Below are 12048 nucleotides of genomic sequence, written 5' to 3' on the forward strand. Positions count from 1 at the left end.
GTCGACCCAGCATAGCTGTAAACTTGCTAAATAAACTGCTGCTCAAAAAAAAGTCTCACTTGTTACGTCTTCCTTGCCGGCCGAGGGGATAGCGACACATATTTAATAAACACACTGAGTATTATGTGATATACTGTGGATGCCATGGTAAATGAGAAAAACAATGGCATTTTACAGGGAAGGCAGATGCAGAAGAAATAATTGTCAATATGACACAGCATAAGAAGTAGATAGTCAGTAACCCATGAGAGTGATTTAGGAGACAAAGACAGAGCAATTCTGGAGGGGACCAGGATGCAAAGGCTTCAAGATGGAGAAGTTCCAGACATTTACTATGACCACCAGCTATCAGTGTGTCTGTTTCACTAGAATTTATGAACATTTCAAAAATCTCATGATCAGAATAAGCCATTTTTTCCTCTTCAAAGGAATATTTCTGTAAATATAGCAACAAAACCTTTGATAGGAAGACAGGGCAAACAGAATTTGTAGTTCTTTTACTCCCACTGCGCAGCTGCCCGGAGGTCTTTATCATTACGAAGGGCACTGGCTCTTTGTAAGCCAGAACACAAACACATGTCATCTGCATCAGATGTCACACACTTCAAAGGAAGGGAATCTTGTTATCAATGTCATACAATTTCCAATCCATGTCTAATCTCACATGTCCATTTGCTTTCAAAGTGGAAGTTGGTTGCAAGTTGGTTGCAAGTTCTTTCCGGAGCCCTTTTTTTGTGCACATTCAACCAGGCCCTCCTTGAGAAAGCCACAAAAACAGGAGATCTCAAGTTCTAATTAGGAAGACTCTGCAGGACAGAACTACAACCAGCCCTTCCAAGGAGCAAGCACAGCCACTGAACAGAACTCAATTCAACTGGCAGTTTTTGCATGCGTTTTGAGGAGACACCTTTCTGTTTGCAGAAGAGAGTTCCTTGGAGGAAGAGAGATCTGCTTGTTAAGGATTTGATACAGTTGGAGAGAACAAGAGAAAGCTCCCAGGAAGAAATAGATAAAGTGGCATATCGGAGAAGCATGTGGATCTAGACTGAACAATTGACAAGTGGAGAAACACATCTACAGAAGGAAGAAAAAATAGAATTCTATCTTATTCCAAAATTGTCTTGTCAGCAAAAGAAGGGTTTTGACAATGAAGCAATCAGGGAAACCACCCTGAAGTTAGCAAATAAGCTCTGATGGAAGTAGGTACATTGACAGGAAACACAAGAAAATCGAGTCTAAGTGGCAGGTAAGGTGGAATCATATGGAAGATGGATCCAAAAGTGAGATGAATTCAGGTGCAAATGAGCTCTCCTTATGAGTGGCTCTTTGAACCAGAAAGGTCCAAAAGTCTGACCATATTCAGTAAAGTGAAGCTATCAAAGTCCAAGCTTCCATGATTCTAACAACCTCTTGAAACCGTTTCATGTATTTTACCCATCTATTCTCTATTTTTCCCTGAGTCTCAGTATTCCTTAAGGGTTTCTTAATTATGCAAAATACTTTGCTCAGTGCTGAAGATAAAAGATAAGTAAAATAGTTCCATTGTTCTACAAAATTTCTGAATCTAGCTGGTGAGACAACTGTAAGCAGAGCCATTACATTTAGAGTTTGCTACCTGTGACAGTAGGAGCTTGTGCAAACTGTAGAGGTATATAAGGCTGGCCCCCACTGAATGAGGGATGTGAGAAGATTCCCAAACAGCTTCTAATTCCAGAACCAGGACTTCTCAAACACCAAAAAGAAAATGCCCTGTAAGCCAGGCATTGGGTGAAAAAATTATGTTTTTCTAAACATTTTTAACAGTACTGGGATTTGAATTTCAGACCTTGTGTGTGTGTGTGTGTGTGTGTGTGTGTTGGCACTAGCGTGTAAACTCAGGAGCTGGGTGTTATCCTTTAGCTTTTTCACTCAAAGGTAGAACTCTACCACTTGAGCCACTGTTCCACTTTCAGCATATTGGAGTCTCACAGACTTTCTTGGCTGTACTGGCTTTGAACCACAATCCTTAGATCTGAGCCTCCTGAGTAGCCAGGATTACAGACATGAGCCATTGGTGCCCAGGCTCTGCTCTGGTTATTTCTGAGACAGGGTTTAAGTTTTTGGGCATACACCTGGACAATGATCTGCCTAATTTAGGCTATTATAGCTGGCATGAACCACTCTGCCCAGCTTCTTCCAGTGGGACAGATGTCTTGCAGATGTTTGGGCCTAGGATAGCTTGGAATTTCAGTCTCCAGCCTTCCACCTAGCTAGGATAAGAAGTATGCTCCATGCCGCCCAGTTATTCATTGAGATGGGGTCTCTCGTGTATTCCAGCACTGGCTTTAAAATCTCATTCCTCCCTATCTCGGCCTCTTGAATAATTAGGAGTTGAGTTGTGAGAGATTCAGATCTGAGTGATACTTTTGAAAAATTGCATCTGGTTTTAGGAACTTCCCATTACCTTTGCCTTTCTTCACAAGGAACATCTGATTATAGTTGCTAGGAGATATTAATCTTCAAGTTGTGTATCATGGCATCCATTATACCAGTGTGCTTCCTGTCTTGAATCAAAGGACAGAAATGATGGTTAAGGCCATCAGCAAAAAGGCTTCAGTTGCTGAGTTTTAGGCATCATAGCAACTAGCAGTAGATTCATTATGTAAGATGAATGGCTGTTTCCATCCAGTTTATCAAAAAGAAAGCAACATTTGGCTTAAAGAAATACCCTACAGACTGGGAATTTAGGGAGGTAGAGAGATGAGATGGGATTCCTGCCTTACAGGTTGGTGAGTCTCCTGAGGGATATAATCTAACCTGCTGTAAAGTTAATCAAGGCAGATTATCTTCAGGCAAACATGCCTTAGTGGGGAAGCAAGAGCCTTAATGCTTACAACAAACTGAGATCAATTGTGGAGGGAAGGAATTTCCTCCTGAGATTCTCTTCAATTTCATTTCATCAGAGAAGATGGATTCATTGACTCCAAGGACATATAAAAGGAGATAGAATCTATAAGCTAGGTACTTTTTGAGTAAATTAATTTATTTAGTCTACAGATATTTGAGTTTAAAAAAAAATAAATTTCTTGGCAAAATCACCTAGGACATACATGATCTCTTCGAACTGGCTCTTACAGTCCTCAGTTCAAAGTCTCCTAATGGGATATACATATGTTTCTTTGCTGTTCTCTTTTCTACCTATCACCATTTTTGTTGTTGTTGTTGTATCTACTTCTTTATTAACTTCTAATGAAAATTAGAACTTTTCTGGGTTCTGTGACAAGAGTATTTTTTTAAATCTTAAAACACTCTCTTCAGTGAAGCCATCTTTGGAATTAAGCATCACTCTTACCATGTCTGCCAGCTTGATTCTAATCCTGATATATTCCTCTTCTTTGGGGCCAAACCCTCAGATTTTTAACAAGTAGCTTCAAGTTAAGGAAAGGTCATTTTCCCACAGTTCAGTTCTATGAAAAACTTCCATCTACCATGAAAAGTTATAGTCTAGGGGTGAAGCAATCATATGCTAGAACTTCAGTGTCAATAGGAAAGTCTGTGAACACTCACATTGGTCGATCTTACCTAAGATTGCAGTCCTGAAAAGTGGCCTGTCTGTGTACATATGCCATTTTTTTAAAATGAGAGGGCAATGTGAAGGGGGCTGAGGTTTGACTACCACAAATCAGCACAAGGAAAACAAATGATAATGAATAATGAGCACTAGAATTCAAATTAACAGATGTTTTAAAGAGATGGAGTGCCAGTATTCAGTTCCATTTAATATCACGTTACAAAAGAACTATTTTGAAAAATAAAAAAAGGATTGAGGCAAAAGAAAAATAAAAAGAATAACTAAACCATCGAATGACCCCCCGTTTGTTCCTCATAAACTTCAACCACATCTTCTTCCTCCATTCCCAGTTCTTTTGGAGTATGGTTATCAGCAATTCTCTGACCTTCAGAGAAACCTGAGCGAATTCATTGGAACTCCCTGTCTTGGACAGTATGATTCTTTGAGTTTCTTGAGATGTGTTGTCATTTTTACTTTAAAGTGAATCTCACTGCTATCCCGTCCAATGACTTTGAGTTTAATGTACTCTCCTTCCTTCTTATCTCCCAAGTCTTCGGCTGAAGGTTTTGCCTCCTGGTCAGACATTGTGACAGTGGCTTCACCTGGAGGACTGTGTATAGCAGTGGCCGCAGGCAGACAGCTCCTGGCTCTGGGGTTTACAAATCTGTCTCCTTTCCCTACAGCACAACACTGCGGCTGCAGGGACTTCCACTTCCGCTTTGCCCCATCACCTTTTATTTTCAAATCAAAATTACATTTTATAAATCTTTATAGGGGCTTTAAATAATTCTGGAAATGTGGATTTGATGAAACTGCCACAAGCTTTTCAATTTTATTATTCCCTTGACATGAAAATGCAAGTTACATCTTTTTTTTTTAGGCAAGGATGCTTTTTTATCTGATGACAGTAAGAAAGTAACACTTTCTGACCACCTGCCAATTGTGGCCTAATAGGAGACCCATGTTTGTTATTAATAACATTACCATTAATATTATTACATTTATGTACATTATATAAAATATACAATTCTATTACTATATTGTATATATTAGTATAATTATACTATTATACCATATATTATACTACTATAACAATATATATGATAATGTATTATATATGTTATATGTATAATATATAATACATATAGTATATATTATATGATAAACAATTATTATTTTACAAGCTAAGAAAATGGAGTTGAGACACATCAAGTCATCTGACTATGGTCAGATAAGTGGCAGAAAAGGAGCTGACTCCAAGTCTGTTTATCTTTTGTGTCTGGACCTGTCACTGTGTCTCTGCCTCTGTAGGGCATCTTCTCAGTAAAAGTCCTGTGTGTGCGTGCCTGTGTGCGTGCCTGCGTGCCTGCGCGTGTGCAAGCGCGTGTGTGTGTGTGTGCAGCTGTAAAGGTGCAGAAGGGAATGACAGACCACCTGCTGTGGAATAAAGTGGAGGAGGAGTAGCATGGATTCCAACCATAGGTACTAAGTTTCCATGGAAGAGGTGGAAGTCTTGAGGAATACTAATCTTGCCTGACAAAGCTGAAAATGATGAGTGCTAACATTGGGGAGACAGAAGGAGCAAAGGCATTGAGATACAGAAAAAATAAATGGCATAGGAATTCATGGCCTGCCCAGCTCCCCTGGGCTTTATTTGTAAGTTTGCTTGGATGTGTGGTGGGAAGTGAGGCTGGGGATGTGGAAAGGCCAGCCTGCACAGGAACTAGGAAGCCTGGCAAGGGGTCATGGCACATGTAAAGAGAGCCTTGCTCTCAGCATCTCAGCGCCCTCACAAGGTCTCCATAGCTCCTTATCCCTTGTTGTATGAACTGAGTGAAATGATTGCATTTAAGATAGAGTGTTCGTAGAGAAATAGCAAGTGGTTAGAAACAAAAAAAAAGTTGTACTCATCAGCAGGCTAGGATGAGAGACAGGTTGAAATCATGAGACTAGAGTTGATCACTGAAGCCATGTTTGGCCTTCAACCTTTGTCTTGTAAATAAAAAGTACCCCGAGCCTTAAGCATCACAATGTTTGCACTGGCATGACTTTTAAAAGGCTACTCTCCACACATTTTTTTTTTTTTTTGCATCTAGATACATTCGCAAGACTAAGATCTATTATACATAATCATAATAAATGGCACTTCTAGACAGCCTCTTTAGCAGGGAAAGGCCACATTTCTCTTGCTTCTAAGCACTGATGAGACTCCACTTGTAACCAGTTGAGTCAATAATCAAATTGCAGTCATCTGGCTCCAAATCCTTCCTACTCTCTTCTAAATCAGCTGACCACTACAGGAAGGGAATGACTATGGAGGCTTGAGTCTCATCCTCCTGTAGTATTTTGTTTCTTATATGTGTCATGGCTGACCTGCGATACTGAGGGAGGAATGTTTTTGTCTATGTACATGGGAAGTGTTACAACATGGAACTACTAGTACAGACATGATGTTCATTTCATTGATTCTCTGAGACATTTCTAGAGCTGGAAACACAAGGTTTTAATTAGCAATTATTATGAAAGCTTTTGCTTGAATAATGAATCTTTTTTTTCTTCCATATATTTTTTATTGTAATTAATAGAAGGGTTACATGATATTCACCAGATAGAAGGTGCATTACTTCAAAGACATTGGTACCCTTTCTCATGTCTTGGTCCCCATTTCCCTCCTCCCATCCCCACCCCTGAGATGAATCTTTAAAGAACAGAGGAAATGAGATTTAGTTCATTGTCATATGCCAAAGCTGTGTTTTCAGTATATTGGATATATAACTAAAGAAAATAAGACAATTGGTTTAAATAGGTTTTCCCCTTTCCTCAAAAATATTTTAATATTAATTACAAATCAAGGGTAAACTAGTTAGAAGTTAGTCTGGCAAAGGAAAGTTCATGAGACTATCAACCTGACAAATATTAGCCACAGTGGTGCCTGGCTACTATCCCAGAGACAGGGAAGCACAAATAAGCTGGCGGAGATGCAGGCTGGACCTTAAACTGCCAGTTCAAGTGAGGAAAGAAATGACACTGTCCAAAAAAAAGCACTATTACCTGACTTATGAAATTGTAACCCCTCTTTTGTCACCTTTATAATAACAATTAAAAAATAAAAACAACTTACTAGCTATGTCCTTTGCCAAACAGAAGCTCTGCAGTTGAATGCAGTCCCATTTGTCCAAACTTTAATTTGTTGTGTTTCTTGGTCCTTATTAAGAAAGTCTCGACCTGTGCCAAGGAGACCTAGTGTATCTCCTATTATTTCTTGTAAAGTTTTTAGGGCATCTGCTTTTGCCTCAAGATCTTTGGTCCATTTGGAATTAATTCCGGAAAGTCCACAGAGTGGAAGAAAATCTTCACTAGCCATACAACAGACAAAGGCCTCATATCTAAAATATATCTACAGCTCAAAAAATTGAATCACTCCAAAACTAATCTCCAAAGTAACAACCATCCCATCAAAAGATGGGCCAAAGACTTAAAGAGAGTTTTTGATGAAGAAGAAGTAAGAATAGCCTATAGACACATGAAGAAATGCTCGACATCTCTGGCCATAAAAGAAATGCAAATCAAAACAACTCTAAGATTCCACCTCACTCCAGCTAGAATGGCCATGATCAAGAAATCTAACAACAACAGATGCTGGAGGGGATGTGGCCAGGAGAGATCATTACTACATGTTGATGGGAGTGTAAACTCATTCAACCACTCTGGAAAGCAGTATGATGGTTCATCAAAAGACTAATCACAGAGTTCTCCTGTGACCCAGCAATCCCACTCCTTGGCATTTACCCAAATGTTCAGAAACAAGGACATACTAAAGCCACTATCACAACAATGTTCATTGCAGCATTATTTACTATAGCTAAGATATGGAACCAACCCAGATGTCCCTCAGTAGATGATTGGATCAAGAAGATGTACTTATACACAGTGGACTTCTATGCTGCCAAAAGAATGACATTATCCCATTTGTAAGGAAATGGAAAGACTTCAAAAAAAAATCATATTAAATGAAGCAAGCCAGACCCAAAGAAACATAGGCTCCATGGTTTCCCTAAATGGTAATAATTAGAACACATCTAGGACTCTCCTAGCAGGGTAGGGAATGGGGGAAAACAAGATGATTGGGAGGGGATGGGAAGTGGAAATGGTGACAAAAACATGAGAAGTGGTATTAATGTGCAAGAAGTAGTCCACCTAAAACCTGAATATAACTGTAACCCATCTACACATTATCCCAACAATAAAAAAATAAAAACAACAGTAACTAATGCAAACCAGATGCCATTGGCTCATGCCTATAATCCTAGCTCCTCAGGAGGCTGAAATCAGGATCACTGAAGCCTGCCCAAGCAGAGAAGTCCATGAGACTCTTATCTCCAATCAAACAGCAAAAAATCCAGCCTTGGGTTATTGCCCCTGTCTTGAGTTCAAGCCACAGGACTAGTGGGTTGGCATACACACTCCCCCCCCTTCCCTATCTCTTTTCTCTGTCTCTCTGTCTCTGTCTCTCTCTCTCTCTCACACACACACACACACATCACAACAACAAAGAAGCAACAGGGGTAGGCTGGTAGAGTGGCTCAAGTGATAGCTCCTAGCAAGCACAAGGCTTTCAGTTCAATTCCTTCTACTTAAACGAATGAAAAATCATGGCTAAAGCTACATCTACCAAAGCACTGTAGGAATGCCCACTTCTTCACATCTCTAATTTCTCTAATCCACTCTATGGTGAGCAAAGAGTCATGGCTTTTTCTACTTGTGTTAAGTTTAACTTTGATTTCAAAGTCCGTTCTTTGGTCATTGTTGAAGCTGTGAAAGATTTTGTCATAAATTCTAGTGTGAGGATGAAATGAAAGTGTTTGGCAGATTCCTCTCGTGGTATATGGCTGATAATTAAATTATCTTATTAGTCTTATTTTTGAATTTTCCCCCATGTTACACTGGAGTATTTTACTGTCTTCCTAGTTGAGTCCCTGATGTTGTTCTGTTTGAGGGAAAGCTGTCCGTCTCATGACTCATTGTTTTAATGTAGATTATCAAGTAACAGCTAATTGGTCTCTTGGCCAAAATTTGTTTGATTGCTCACCATGGATCTATGCCAGTGTATTCTTGGAGATTGCTTAGAGATTAGTAACTCTTCGCATGTTTTGAGTTTTCTATGATAAGATCATTTGCAGATTTGTCCAGTGAATAGTAAAGTTCACCTGTAGGAAAGTCCTAGAATAGGGTAGAAGGTACTGGAATGGAGGTTCAGAAGCTCTATACCTGCCTCCCCTGTCTCTCACCCATCATTCCCACACCCATCATTCCCACACCCATTCCCTCGCACAAAAGTCACCTGTACAGTGGACACTACAACTCCAGGACCTAAGTCCTCCTTTTCCTTTATAATGAATCCAATCCTCAGAAGAGATTCTGCTGCTTTGATAAGAGACCCATGGGGATGGGAGGCATCTAACCTCCCACATGTAAGTGAAATTTTAAAAAATTAAATAAATGCTTGGTTTTATTAAGGACTAGTGGGTATCTACTTGTTTTGAGAAGAATGGTTGCTTTTCAAAAATGATTAACGAAAATAGCTCCATGACCATTCACCATGCTGCCGCCTCCTCCGCCTCCTCCTCCTCCTCATGCTAGCCAAGAGAGAGAAACAGCAATCACAAGAACAATTTCCCTTCTTCTGTACTGACTGAATCAAGAAGAACTTGTAAATACCTCTTAGTCATAGTCTACAAGGAATTCCATTCCATATTTCCATTGCATTCACATACTCTATTGTACACAATTTATATAACTACCCTGTAATTGTACAGTTCATTATCCCTTTTCCCCAGGGAGCTGTCACCTCCTTGAAGGCAGGCACCCACCTTGGTTACTCAGTATCACCCCTGATGAGCATAGCTCCTGGCACAAATTCCTCACTATAAGATAATTAAATTTACCATTTTATACTGTTTTATAAATAAATATGTTTATATAAAATTATTATAATTGCTTAATTTAATATTTATTAAATATTTATTGCTATCTGTTTAATGTATAAAATACATTTATAATATATTTTTATTTATATTTTATTATTTATTTATTATATATTTTTATATATAATATCTCTAATCTTTAAGTACTTTTACCATATGGATTCAAGGCAATGTGTCATTTCATAAGTACAACTCTTCATCAATGTTACTGTTTCCACCATTCTCATCTCTCCTGAACTTACTACCCCCTTCAAGTTACCTAGTTCCATTTCATAAAGTATGCTGAATTTTATGCCTCTATTTGTCTATGCTTCCTCTCTCCATTTGTCTGCCTTCCCTCTCCTTGACCTGTCTCCCACAGTATGCTTTAGTTTCCTGTTACTCGCTTTGTTGAGATGTTGTAAGTTAGGTGTGCGAAGGAGTTAGAGCATTGCAACCCTTCCCCGGATTTTTTTACATCTATTTTTTTTTAAGTTACTTGATTTTTGTAGACTACTGTAAATGCCAACGTCAGCTGCAGAAGTCCAGGGAGAGGTGACATTACTCCATGCCTGTGCTGAGAAGCACATCTCCACAGGGTGCATATTGCTATCCCTAATTCACCTCTCAGATTGTTTACTCAGCAAGTGAAGCTAAAGCAATATGGCTCCTTCTCCCTCATCTCATTGCCTTTAGTTACATAAAACACTTTGATTTGCTTCCAAAATGCTGGGAAGGAGAAAAGGCCAATGGTGGAACACACTAGGATCCTTATGAAGTTCTTATTCAAGTTTGAAAGTTCAATGACTCTGATTGGGAATATGATTGAGGTAGTCTATAAACCATACTTAAAAGCAAACAGTTCTCTCAGAACTTTTTGATAAAGAGTACACAGTGGCTCATCCCTCAAATGACTGGTCAAATAACTGTGAATGCTAGAGTAAGTGATATTGAGGAGGTTAAATTACTACAAGGCCAATGGAGACTCTAATGTGATCCTCTGCATTGTGATTCTTTAAAACAGGCCTATGATATGGTATGGTGGGTAATTATTTCACAAATATGGTAATAGGCAATTTGAAAGTAGAAAGCTCAGAAAACACTGGTTTAGTCCAACTTGGCACTGTAATAGACGGGAGAACTATTAAACGGTTCCACAAGAGAAAGACATTTATGAGTGAGTATAGAATATACTCTTAGTATCTACATTAGCACATACATATAAACTACCATATGTATTAACACTTATATACACACTGGTGTGTATATTATTAGTACATATACTAGAAATTAGTTTAAATTTACACAATGCCTATTATAGTGCCATATTTCACATTCATCTGGCCAATGAGATGACTTCCTGCAGTGTTATGCTAACACTTTGAATTACTTTTGCCAACTCCATCCTAAGGGCCAGTGAGCTTTGCCCCAAACAGCTAAACCAATTGTTTCATAAAGCCCTCTTTGCTCACTAAAATAATTACTTCTTCAGCACAATGTGTTGCAATTGTGGAAATATTTTTTTAAATCTCTAGTATAAAGTGCCTTTTCTAGAACTAGAATTTCATTAGAAAAGAGCATACAAGAAAAGTGTGGCCTAAAATTTACCCCTCAAGGATTATATAATAACTGAAGGATAATTGCTTTGCTACTAAATGTACGATCTGGCAGAAAACCAGAGGTACAATGTTGAAGCAGGCTACGGGTAGAAAAACCATTCTCCAAATAGATAGGTCAGTAGCTCTGCTCTTTCTGGTGTATAAACTGAAGCTTGGGCTCCACATGAATTCTTTTAAAAACTTGTATCTTATTTACTTATTTAGTTTAAATTTTATTGTAAAGGTGATGTATAGAGGATTAGTTACCCAAGTCAGCTACGTAAGTCAGTTACATAAGACAGTATATTTCTTTTTGAATGGTGTTAACCCCTTCCCTTCATTTTCTCTCAAACTTTTCCAATCGCAACCTTCCTCCTCCCCACAAGCTGTAAAGTTATTTCCAACACAGTGTCCAGTGAGTATCACTGCTGAATCGGTTCACACTTTGCCCCATCATTTCTGTGCTTCTCCTCTTCTCCAACTCAATAAACTTATTTACAGGATAAAGGGTACAGCAATCAAAAAGTGCCAAATGGGAATAAACTAAAGGAAAAAAGAAAGGGAAAAGAAGTAACTGTAAACAGCCCTCTTGTTTCCATTTCTTGAAGTTCATTTTGATAAGCATCACTTTATATGGTCATATGCACATAGCTATTGAGCCCTTGTGATCCTCGCTTAAGAATATTCTCCTTTGTTCTCACTGTGCTTAGTGAATTCTAGAATTCAGCTCCAGACGCCTTCTTTCTACTTATGTAACTTATATGATTTTCTTCCTCTACTAAATTTTATTTCCCCTACCCCTACTCCTAACCCATCTCCTTAGGCTGAAATATCATACGGCAGGATTGGAAGAACCAAGCAGGTCACACCTGAATTCTGGCTCTGCTTGTATTTGACTATATACAAATATGTTCCCCACCTAAATAAAATGTTCAAC

At 38.7% G+C, this 12048-nt stretch overlaps 1 protein-coding gene and 1 pseudogene across 23 annotated transcripts in view; both read right to left on the minus strand.

Moving 5' to 3' along the window:
- Dlg2 (discs large MAGUK scaffold protein 2) overlaps window positions 1-12048 on the minus strand; it is a 1918473-nt gene that overhangs the window by 97106 nt on the left and 1809319 nt on the right. The gene's annotated exons all lie outside the window — the stretch shown is intronic.
- LOC150053576 (small ubiquitin-related modifier 1 pseudogene) lies at window positions 3614-4135 on the minus strand (annotated as a pseudogene).

This window comes from Megascapheus bottae, chromosome 16, assembly GCF_031878675.1.
Source record: "Megascapheus bottae isolate mThoBot1 chromosome 16, mThoBot2.hap1, whole genome shotgun sequence".
NCBI classification, from domain to species: Eukaryota; Metazoa; Chordata; class Mammalia; order Rodentia; family Geomyidae; genus Megascapheus; species Megascapheus bottae.